Source organism: Vigna umbellata, chromosome 5 (genome assembly GCF_029865625.1).
Source record: "Vigna umbellata cultivar VRB3 chromosome 5, Vumbellata_1.0, whole genome shotgun sequence".
Classification (NCBI taxonomy): Eukaryota; Viridiplantae; Streptophyta; class Magnoliopsida; order Fabales; family Fabaceae; genus Vigna; species Vigna umbellata.
In genome coordinates this window covers 42,979,243-42,992,276 of record NC_142169.1, presented here as the reverse complement: position 1 = coordinate 42,992,276, position 13,034 = coordinate 42,979,243, and positions in this window count along the sequence as shown.

Genomic DNA, 13,034 nt, shown 5'->3' with positions numbered 1-13,034 from the left:
ATCAATCTTCTTGACATCCAATCCCAACTTTGAAACACGTTTTTTGGCTTGGTAATAATTCTTCGGCATGAAATTGTTTGGTGGTGTCAAATCTAACATCAATTTTGTATAGAAGTCCACTCCTTCAATGGGAACGTTCCAATTAGATTTGCCAGCCATGAGTCTAGTGCACACTGACAATTTTGACTCTGATGAACCTTCAAATACAGGTAGATTTGCCTGTGTAAGTAAATTGTAAAACCTCTGCGTCGTTTCATTTGGAGGCTCTTCATCATGACTATCGATGCTTCTTCAGAATGGTGACGAAGAGCATTGTCGACCATCTCTTGCATATAGGAAAATTGATCTATCTCAGATGTATGTACAATAGTATTCGAACCTGATGCAAGCCGTTTTTCAACTGTAGTGGAGGTCGAAGGAATTTCTTCACCATGAAATGTCCAAACCGTGTAATTAGGCATGAACCTTTTTTGGTAAAGGTGAACTTTGACGACTTCATCTTTCAAAATCCTTATACATTCGCACTTCATGCATGGACATCAAATCCCTCCATCAAGGGCATAATATTGATATCGTCGGGCCGTCTCCACGAACTCTTCAACTCCGATGACAAAAGATTCCTTCAGACCTCGCCTTCCTATAACAACGGTCGTACATCCATCCATGATGGTTGGGAAAATGGGCCATGTTCTGTGACAAGCCAAAGAAATAAAAACTTAGCCAAAACAACAACACTCCATGTGACATAAGTAATAAACCTATTACTACTCAAGTCGAACACGGAAGGCAATTTGAACACTATTGTCATAGGCATTCAATAAGGGCATGCAAAGACAAGTCCTCAGTATTGAAATGCCTTAGACATACTAAGGGGTTGTGTATTAAAGTTGGAGGAGACAACTTATTACTACTGAAGTTGTCTTGTCTAGAGTACTTCCAAATATTTTGTACGCTCTAAGTGTTTAGTGTATTTTTACCCTTCTCATTGCTTTGAGAATGTGTGTAGTACCATAGGTTTTTAAATGAGTACTTAACTTAATCAAAGTTATAGCCTAATAAATGAAAGAAAATGTAAATGAACATACTATAGACATCAACATAATTTAGGCAATCAAATATCTATAAAAGCATGGATATATACTATAATTTCTGGTTTATGGAATTCTTTGCTTTTCAATAGTTTACTAGGTCCATTTCACTACTCTAGACATGTTAGGATGTTCACATTAGTTAAAATAAGGTGACATTAGGTCTAATTTTAGGTTTAAGTAACCAAATTTTGAGATTTATGTTGTTTTTGTACTGTGAGTTTATAATTAGCTACGTTTTCCCATTCTAAACTTGTTAGGACAGCTTCTTATAAGTTTCTTAGGCTAGTTTAGTGCAGTTTGCAAATTCTAACCATTGTAGTGTAATTTTAGTAGTCATTTTGAAGAAGAAAAAGTTGTATTGGATGTCTATTTTCGTGCAGCAGGGATTTTGTGGTATTTCGCAGTTTTAACAAGTCCTAATTGTTGTTTTAAACTTCTTACAACATTCAAATTGAAGCCAGATTCATCTATGTGCAATTTGAATATTGAAACCTCATTTTTTAGTGAAATTGGGAACTAAAAGGGTGAATCTGCTATACAGTTTCGTTTTGAACCCAATTAGAGTTCAAACAAGTTTAAATTGATGAATTCAAGTTGCTGAAAGTATTATCAAAGAGTCAGAATCACTTATGCACGAATTCACTTTTAGAACCACCAATCCTGGATCAATTTTTTTGTGTAGAGTTGAAAAAATTTAAGTGTTGTTTTCATGAAGTTGATATAAAATTCCATTTTGCTTGGAGCAAAACATGTTTTAGTTTTTCTTGCTTTCTTCATCTGTTGAAGAACCTTTCTTAGAATCCATTTGAGTGCCTACTTCTATTCTACACCTATTTCTATTAGTTTTAAGCTTGTTGGCATGTTAAAATTGTCCAATTCATGTCAGATTTTGGTGCTGTTGATGGACAAATTTATGAACACCAAATTATGATGTCACAAACTTGTTTTCAATCGGCAAGTATGACCGAATCGTTCAAGTAATAAACTTGGTAAGACCAAGTATCGTTCTTCCCAAAGGACTCACGGCCTAGTTTAGTTGTGTTGGTTACTGATTAGTTAAGACTTAAAAGACGAAATATTTGGAGTTTAATATGCAAGACAGAAAATAAACATGTATGCATGAAGTTTTGATCAATGGCAAAAATCAAAAGATAAACACTTTCAATGAAATTTATGTATGAATATGTTGTTGGGGGTCAATTTCATCTTATCCACTCTCATATATTTTTAGGAATTCAACAGTCAAATCATCATTGTTAATGCCACTCTCTAATGTACCTTTCCAGAAGGCTTCTCCCTAATCACGAGTTCATACAATTCCTAGCATTCCTAATGATCAGTTCATAAGTGCAGGAGCTTAACGACAACCAATATAAAATTGGGAGAAATTCCCCGGATCTAGACTTCCCCGTACGTGCCCGTATCGACAAAACCAATGATCATGCATCGAATGAGTTAAACAATGCAAGCATTAAGCAAAGAGGAAAAACCCTAACTAATGATGAAAAGAAAGCATAAGTCTTAATTAAAAGATGTAAAAACAGATTCCATATATGAGAGTTTCACAAGATTACATTGATTCCCCAACAAACATACAGAGTTTAGTTCACCATATTCATGGTGAACCTAGATGAATTACAATGAAAGAATGAAAGAATAAACCCTAAAAAGGTGAAGAGGAAGCCTCAGCATCCAAGATCCTCCTTCAAAGGGGTGGAAGAGAGAGTGTTTGCTTCGTTCCAGCCAAAGATGCCTAACCCTAGGAAACCCTAAAGCTTATATATCATTCGTAAATTACAAAAAGTCAAGTCCAAGCCCATTAAAGTGCCGCTCAGCGGTAAAATACCGCTCAGCGGTGAGTGCGTGACTTGTTTTCTCCACTCAGCGGCCATTTTGCCCCTCAGCGGACCTCCCGCAAGCTCCTGAGTGCCGCTCAGCGGTAAAATACCGCTCAGCGGTGAGTGCGTGACTTGTTTTCTCCCCTCAGCGGCCATTTTGCCCCTCAGCGGACCTCCCGCAAGCTCCTGAGTGCCGCTCAGCGGTAAACTGCCGCTGAGCGGTGACTTCGGCTTCTCCTTTTGCACTTTTTATTGTCTTTTCTGATTTCATCTCTCTCCTTCTTCACTTCTTTCACCAAATTCACCTTAAAACCTGCACAAAAACACTGAAATCAAGCATAAACCTGTCCAGCTCTCTTATTTCTAAAAACATGAAGAAAAACATGATTTCAAGCTAGTTTCTAAGTGTAAAGGTTGCTTTTAGTGTCAATTTTAATCATGAAAATAACAGTTTTTCAACTGTTATCAGCTGTCCTTGTACATTTCTGGTCCAGTTTTTTATCTGCTTTGGTGCTAATTTATGTGTACAATAGTGGTTTTCTCAAGACTTTTAGGTGCAGTCCAGTTTTAGAAACATTTTCCAACTAAGGTGGCATGTTAGGAAGTGGATAAGGAGCAGAATTTGTCAATTCAAAGGGGCTGTCCAGCAAGGAAAAATGATGAAATTGGCAACTCCGATGGCCAAATTTTGAGTTGTAAATTGTTTCTGTAGTTAGGTTTGTTCATTAAATTTCATTCCATTAATTTAACAATCCAGAATTGAATTTGGGAAAACAAAATAATCAAACAATAGCTAGAAAGGGATTCAAAGGCCTTTCTTCACATGTTTGGGGTGAAGGATAAATCCAACATAGTGGTAGTTGAAGACCCTATTAGTCAAGAGAAGAGGTTGTTAGAGAGAAGGAAGAATGCTAAGATGGAGAAAGCTGCAAAATCAATCTCAGAAATCAGCTTGGAAGTAGATAGGCTTGCAGGGAAAAAATAGTGTTGTGGTTGCTAATGATCAGTGCTTGGATTTGGTTAGGTATCAACATTTGAGTGAATTATCAACAAAGGTGGAAGATTTGCACAAATAGATGTGCTTAATCTGATTGAGTTATTACTGAATCAATTGCTTAAACTAGATGGTATAATGGTTGGAGAGGTAAAAGGAATAAGGACACTAAACTTGATGATGTTAATTTTGCAGCAAGACTGCCAAGAATTGAAGCCATTGCGCGGGGCCTTTGGGGCAATGTTTGACTATAGCAACCCTCCAAGTGGTGAAATCTACTTGAGATTCCAGGTCAGTGGCAGTACAGGGATTTATTGGGTTCAGTAGAGGAATGCTATCTCTAGTGATTGGACGGCCGGATCAACATATGACACCATGGTGCAGCTTAATTAGGAACAGAAAACCACTTCAAGATTCCAGGAATAGATTCGCAACCATAAGGCTCTAGTATTCAATTTGTTTCTGTTTAGTTACTGTCATCAATACGAATGTTTGTGTGTACTGCTGTATGTGTCTCTGTTCTTGGGGACTAAAATAATGGGAATTCATGTACTTTTCCATCTTAGATAATATGAGTTTGGATAAAATAAATGTATCATCTCCTTTCTCCTTTTTTGGTATCTCATATCTGATCTTTAATGTATCATCACTTTCCAGACCAAATCAATTTTTCAGTTCTAGGTTCTTTTCGTAGTTTGAGTTTCTAATTAGTTGGGTTCTAGGTTCTAAGTCTAAAAACTCTTACATATTTGACAATCAAATTCAAACAATTCAAAACAAAGTTTAACAAAAATCAATGTATACAGTATCATAAACTCCATTCAACATAACTTAACATTGAAAGTGGACATTGACAACATTTTATAACAACATCAAATTCATGAAACAAGAATGAAAATAACATATCACATATAATCATGCAATTTCAGTTTAGGTGACCATACCTTCGCCTTTGTTATCCTTTCCTGATCAAGTCTTCTTTCTAGACTCTCTTCCTCCCCTTTTGGCCACAATTCCTTTAAAAACTCACCTAAGACATCAAATAGAAGTGTATTTAAGGTTATTCATTAGATTTTGTTCCATTAATTTAATAACCATAGCAACAGTTTAAGCATTACCTAATAGTATCCAAAAAGGAATAACAATAACCAACTAAAACATCACCAAACAAATTTATCATACTGCACCAGAATTCAACAAACCAAATTCTTTGAATTTTGACAACTTTTGGCCAAAGAAATTAATCAAACAGTAGGTTCAAAAAAATTATGCACTAGACAAAGTCCCTAGTTTGGTGGTTTGATACTAAAAACGTATGGAAGAGATTTAAACACACAGCTCAATGTTCAAGCAACTGAAGCTCAATTATCAGTTAGCCAAAGAATGTGTTGAAACAGATTTCTTTGGTGCAGAGAGAGTAACTGAAGCTCTTCTTCCTCGCTCCAACTCTCCACTTCACTAAGGATTGTCACATTCTTTCTTTGAGAATGAAGAAAGCATCAATTAATCTCTGCCAAAGCAATGAAACCAGACAAGTTGTTATCACTTCTCTTCCTCTGGTTGCATAGATTTTTACTTATGAATACATATGTCTAGTTTCACTAAATCCAAATAAGAAAACAAAGTCCTGTAGACTAGTTGCCTTTCAATATATATAATTGAAGCTTTCAATTCAGAGTATCATATTCAGCCTTATAGAAGTGTATATATTTGTATTGTATTATTTATAAATATCTCATCAGCTCCTAAACCCTATACTTCTAGTAATACTGAAAAAGAAAGAGGCCAGTCAAGCTAATTAGATGTTACAGTAACAAGGGAAATTACATGAATATTTGAGGTCAAAATTGCAGTGTCTTGGACAAAAAAAAAATTAGGATATTACACTTAAATGAATGGATTTTAATACCCCACCAGTATGTGTCCATCTATCACTCTGATAATCCTCAAAAATTACACTATCAATGTATTTCAATCAAATTTCTACTATTTTGGTCCTAGAGGCAACAACAATATGCTGAATCGCCCATGCTGAATCAACTTGATTTATGTTTATTTGCTTTATTAATATGATCTAGAGCATTTCCTAGGTTACATTTCAGTGCCTACTTCGTTTATAAACGTTACTTAATTGCCTATTCAATCTTTGGCCATCCAAGTTGTCAATTTGAAGTCTAAAATTTTCTGTTGTCCATAACCAATTATGGTGCAGTTTTTTGTCTGCTTTGGTGCTAATTTCCGGTGATTTTTTAATACTGTGAAGACTTTGTGGTTCAATCCAGTAGCTTCAATGCTACCAAAAGAGTGTTTCCCAATCTATTTTGAAGTACCATCAAAATAAGTTTAAACTTTGAATCATCTACGTATATTACAGGTTGTTTGTACTTTACTATTGTATATCACATAACCTTTTAATTGTAATCTTTCTTTCTTTGTTCTTTTGTGTACTTGTGTTTACATACATACAGGTTCTGGTCTAGTGAGAAGAAAACTAGGCTCTACATATCACTAATGTAGGACACTGATTGAAAGAGAAAGAAAGATTGACCAACTGCTAAAAAATCCATTTTGCCTAATCCAGTGCACTAAACAGCAGAGAGAACACTCATTTTTTTTACCTTTGTGTGGCTAACTTGGCCTCGTATCTTTGGCACTAACAGAGAGTGTTATGTGGACAGTTTCTAAACAGATAATAAACCTTTATGATTTGAAAAGCAAAAACTGTTTACGTTCATTTTGAGTGTTGAATTCACTTTGATTAGGTGGTCCAAAACCATGCTGATATGATCACATGCATCTTGCTTTACACAAGGAATTTCGACCACAAACTACACTATAGCAATAGTGGCCAGTAACATAATTTTGTTTTCTTTGAATTAGTTATTGAGTAATCTTGTTAGCCAAAGCTACAAGCCAAGTGGTCATCTGAACCTAAACCTTCCTTTGTGTTGTACTCAAACAACCAATTTGGAAACACTGTAAACTTTTTTTAATGTTGGACAAACTTGGGAAGTGGAACAAAATTCACTTCAGTTGTTGAAGGTAAATTGCTTTGATTCTAGTCAAATTGCTTTGATTCTAGTCAAGTTGCTTTGATGTAGAAGACATTACTAAACTGAAAAGGCTAATCTAAACCTACACATTCATGGTAAGATGTCTCATGGCTAATTCTCACAGATTAGAACCAATGGAAGAGGCCATTGTACATGCTTTATTTTTTCAACTTCATCATGCACAAATTAAAGTACCAAAACATATCTCTTACATATATGGCAATCAGTTTCAAACCATTCACAACAAAGTTTGACAAACCTCAATGTTTACAATATCAAAAAACTTCAATCAATATAACTTAACATTCAAACTCATGCAATTTCAATCATGCAATTTCAGTTTAGGTCCCCATACCTTTGCCTTTGCTTTCCTTTCCTAGTTAAGTCTTCTCTGTAGACTCTCGTCCTCCCCTTCTGGCCACAATTCAAACTCCTTTAAAAGCTCACCCTAACACATGAAATGGAATTTGGTCTGAAAACTCCTTTAAATGTACATACATAATTGAATCCAATTTTAGGAAAGTACAGTCATTCTAAATAGCCTAACAATTTAACATATATGATATTTTCCTAATGAACTTCCTAACAAAAACCAGTAGTGCTGCTTTGTACCTTGATTTAACACGACAACATTATGGCAAATTTACAATCAAATAAAATCACATGCAACCCATCCTCACATTGCCATAATGACACCTACTCTTCCCTTTTCAGAAACTCATGTGCTTCAAATAATCTAGTATATTTTAATATTGGTTCAAGAATATTACTTTTTAATGATCATTAGACAGATTATTACAACTATAAAAAGCATATGGAAGTGATTTAAACAGAGAAAGTAGAGAAGTGTGTTAAGGATGAAAGAGTAATTTGAGAAAGATGGAGCTGTGCCACTAATTAGCTAACACTAAATTCTCAAACAGAGCCTGTGCCACTAAAACAACCCTGCTTTAGTATAATGACAATGCTTAACACCCCTCCATCCTTTTATTTTTTGACCTTTTCTAGAACCTTTTTAATGATTTCACATTTACTTTGTTGAAAACTTAAAGCACTCTCTCAACCATATAAAAACAAAGCATGCAAATTAACACATGAGCTAAGGCAGCTGGATTTGGTTTTGGACATGTCACTCATATCATTTCTCATCATTACGGCAAGAACAATGATTACTGCCAACACTTCCCAAAACATGAAAATTACACAAACAAAACTCTAAATTATGGAGACCTCAAAATAGAACAACCAAAGCATAAATAAAACAAGAGTAATTCATGATAGGGGTGAGTGGGTAAGGAAGGGTGCTGATGCTGGTTTTGGACCCAATCCAAACCATCATTAATTATCTTGGGACGGCCTACTCCATAATCATTTTCCAGACCCTAAACTCAAAGCCCTCATTATTGTTCTTCTCCTCTTCTGACCCATTACAACCACTTCTATTCCCACCCTACCCTCCCCATACACGTTTTTCCTTGTTTTCTTCTGTCTTAAACCAGATTACTTTCTTACCAAATTGTCATGTATTTGTTTCTGTTCAATTGGACATCAAGTTCAACTGTTATATCTAAACATACTTGTATGTAATCTAGAATAAATATATATGTACCAATCATGTCAAACTATAGTTGGTGGCAAATGTGAATCCTGACCAACATTTCAGTGTTCAAAGAAGAAATAACGTACCTTAAAAAAATAGAAAACCAAAATGAAAGGTAGAAGGGCACGTCCCCCCCCCCCCTTACTCTCTCTCTTTTTCTTATTTATTTACGTTTTTATTTTCATCCTTTGTGTGTCTGTGTGACTCTCTGCTCTTCCTCTCTGTTCTGTGTTTTTTCCTCTATAAATTAACACCCTTTGTTCCCTTTGTCCCTCACTTTCACACACTAAACCCAGCCTTTTCACACTGCTACTCCTTCCACAATCCAGACTCTGCTTCCTCCACCACCCAAACCACCCTCCTTCAACAACACTTTTAAACCATTCAATCAATATCAAACTTCATTTGTAATAAACACTTTTAAATAATTAAAAATAACAAAGAATAGGTTGTTCATTGTAATTGTGAGCCTAATTGTTGTTCTTCAGCTAGTGAAGGTTGAGTTTCTGAAAAAGATAGCCAATACTGAGAGATTGACTTGGGAGCAATGGGGTGTTTGTGTTAGCATTCGAGCTTTGCCTTGGACAATTGGTGTGCTGGTGAAGTGTGACCCACTTGTTCACAAGAAAAATTAGTACAAACCACTAAGTTATAATCTTCACCTACTCAATCTTCACCGGTTGCTTTTATTTTCCCTAAACTACGGCTAAGGTTATTTGAACCTTGTCACTGGTAGGCCAATGCCTTGCCCCTCATTTCAATTACAAAATAAAAAACTTTCTTGAACAAACAACATCATACAGTGCTGGCACAAGAACATCGAACAGATTGAAGAACAATTAAACTCAGAACGAATTTTTAAACGCACAACTTACCTCAACCAAGATAGCCCTAGACGATGGCAACCTTTGTACAGCATGACAGAGATAGAAGCCCACAGTGGCCCCTCCAACGAAGTTCGTCGACCAAGTTCCTTTAACTTCAGAGCACATCGTGGTGAGGTCGCCAGAACACCATCGTCAAGTCGCAACACCAACCACCACCCTCGACCAGCCCCCTCGGAACAATTAATTTCGTCAACCACCGCCCTCCTTACCGTCTATCCTAACCTCGACACACCAATTGCAGCAACAAAGGGGTTAAACTGCAGTTTTGAAGTGAGAGAGAAAAATTTGGGGGAGAGGTTCTGCGGAAACAAAAATTGGGAGAATAGAGAGGGAAATCCCAAATTTTCATTTCATTAGGTCGATCAACATACCGACGGCCTATCAAGCCTTCGGTAAACTTAAAAAGCCTTCGGTAATCAACCACTTACATGACCGTCGGTACATCCTTCGGTAAGCCAACTTTACCGAAGGCCCAGAGGCCGTCGGTATTATTCCTTCAGAAAATAATGCTTTTCCTGTAGTGCTAATATAACGCACTTGATATAATATCATTCATAAATAATAAAATATCATATAAAAACTAATTATTCACATATATTTACCAGTAGCATCCAAATAACACAACTGATAACCAATTACTATTACACTATAAACCTATTATATGCATTAGCTTTCAATGATTTCCATATAATATCTTCCCAATGGTTTCTCACTCTCATACATCAATACGTTAATATCCCAACAAGCCTACTATAGCCTCTAGACAAAAAAATATTGCTCTCAGTCCAAAACAAATGCCCAACACTACTGATTCAATAACCATACCCTACATTATCCATCTTAGTACTATTACTTCAGAGTCTCCTAGCCTAGAGTCATTGCCATTTAGTACCCTCGTCGCAGTTTGCTTCACCACCCAAACTAAATAACATCATACAATGCATAAGCACAGATTCCCACCACAACAGTAAACTTAAACACTACTTGATCATGCGAAACTCTAATCATGGAGAGATTAAATTGGTACACTTACTACGTAATATATATACATACATATATGGCATAGTGCATCCTCATCAAATCTTATCTAGAGAAATTGTATCACCCAAACTTACACTAATGGCATAACATATGCTTACGAATTTATACATCACAACATACATCACGTCTAAACCAAGCAACAGGGAGCACTAACATAGAGAAAGCATAGACTACAACGGAAAGACAATCACAAAAACACAAAACCATGGTTAGCTTCCCTTACCTTCATTAATCCTAGCTTCCTTTCCTTGCTCAAGATTCACAGCCTAAACTTTTACCGCTTCCAAGCTCACGTTCTTGCCACCAAGAAAAATCACTCTTTTGATTTTCCAGCCACTATCTCACAGTGCACACACTACTTTTCTATCTGTTTCTAAACTTTGTAACCAAAATTATCTTTAATCTCTCTTAGTCTCTCCACTTTAATAACCCACGGATCCACTAACCCTATTTGTTTGTCCTCCTGTACCTTTCTTTTTGGTAAAGTTGTTTGTAAAACCACTAAAAAAAACAAACTAACTCTTCTCTGTACAACACCTTAATCCCTTAAAGAAAATGAGCCCCACGCTAACAAACATTAAAAAATGAACAACAAAATAAAATAATTTCCAACCTACGTTCCATAGGAAAAGGTTGAAATAAATTAATAAAACAAATAAATAATTTATTCATTAAGCAAGATTAAAACACAACCACTAGACCAACAGGTAACTATCACCAACAGGACTACAAGACCTTTACGAAAACACGTTTTTACATTAATTTTAAAGATAAGTCAAGACACAATATTATATTTATGCTCTAAAATTTTGAGTGTTGAAGTTGGAACATATTTTAGAGTGTTGAAGTTGGAACATATTTTAGCTATAGGAGTGGTGGTAGGGACAATGGGTATTTATGTGGCAACAGTTGTTATCAGTGTTGGGTATTGAGGGTACCAATAACCTAACATATTACAACGTTAAAATTATTTTATTATTTAATTACTTTTTAAATTTTTTATAAAATAATTATAATTGTATAATATTTATGACATTTTTGTTCTTTAAATAAAATAAAATTATAAAGTAGTTTTCATTTAATATTGTAAAAATGTGTAACAGCAGGGTCTAGGTTTTGTAGTTGGTTATCACGCCAGTCTCACACACTAGAGATCCCTATTTCGTACCTGGGTTCAGAGAATTTAATTAATTTAACTTATACAGTTTGGAATGAAGAAGAAAATTTAGAGTGTTGAAGTTGGAACATATTTTAGCTATAGGAGTGGTGGTAGGGAGAATGGGTATTGATGTGGCAACAATGGTTATCAGTGATGGGTATTGAGAGTACCAATAACCAATAAAGAACATTAACATCATATCAAGCTGTCTAATGACAATCACCATAACATTGAACATTAAGATCATACAAAGATAAAAGCACAAATTATTAAGAAGGGAAAACCCCACAATAAACAGATTAATGAACACATCTTACTGGAGTCCTAAAAATCAGACCAGACACAGCACAACCACACCATACATGCAAGGAACAAAGAAAACAACACAGGGGAAAACTCAGGAGTAAACATACCTTGCTTCAACTTCTGATAGATCTTTTGCTTCATTGTACAACACTTTAAGCCTTCCCAATGAGGTACCCCACACTTCTCAACCACTTCAACACCTGTATCAAAGTCAAAATAAAATTTCAACAAAAAAATAAACACATATCATAGCACAATGGATGATTCCTTATAGATTTCAAAAAAAAAAAAAAACACATATCATCTAATTATGATTCTCAAAAATGGAAGTAGCACCCTAAATGAAATATGTTGTGGATGATTCCTTATAGATTTCTAAATATGTGAGTTAATAGTAATATTGAAAGGTGATGTTCAGAACAAATTGAGGTTAATGATGAGTAAAGGTGAAATCAAAAGGTGGTGAAATTTTGCTCAAGTTAAGATGTCACTCCTACGTCTTCTGTTTAGCCTATAAGATCAGGTAAAGCAGTCTAAATTGGTCTGATAGATGTGGGTTGCTCAAGTCCCTAAATATTAGGTCTGTCAAATTATTTTTTCTCATCAAACACAAGCTGAGTTTCATTGTGGGGGGTGTTTGATGTCAAAGGAGGATAGTAGGTTTCATGTCTCACTGAGAAGAAAGAAAGAGATTGGATTCAGTTTTTCATTTCTTGTGAGGCAGACATCTATTGATTCTGGCATACTAATCAAGTGGACAAAGGGTTTTGCAGTCTCTGGAACTATATGCATTTATCTACCTTTCCTGAGTGTAGAGCCACTGTCCAATTTCTATTATTTAACTTGGTGTGCATTTATTAACATAAAAACTTCAAATAAACTAATATAATAATTGCCTTGCCACTATATTTAAAAACTAATGATAAATTTTAATACAAGGGCATTGGGCATTATGAGGGGCAATGTAAGTTGTGTCATTTAATCAGAGCCACTAGCCACAGTTTTATGTTTTGTTATACTTAAATGGTGACTTAAATATATTAACCCAACTATGGGATGGCTGAA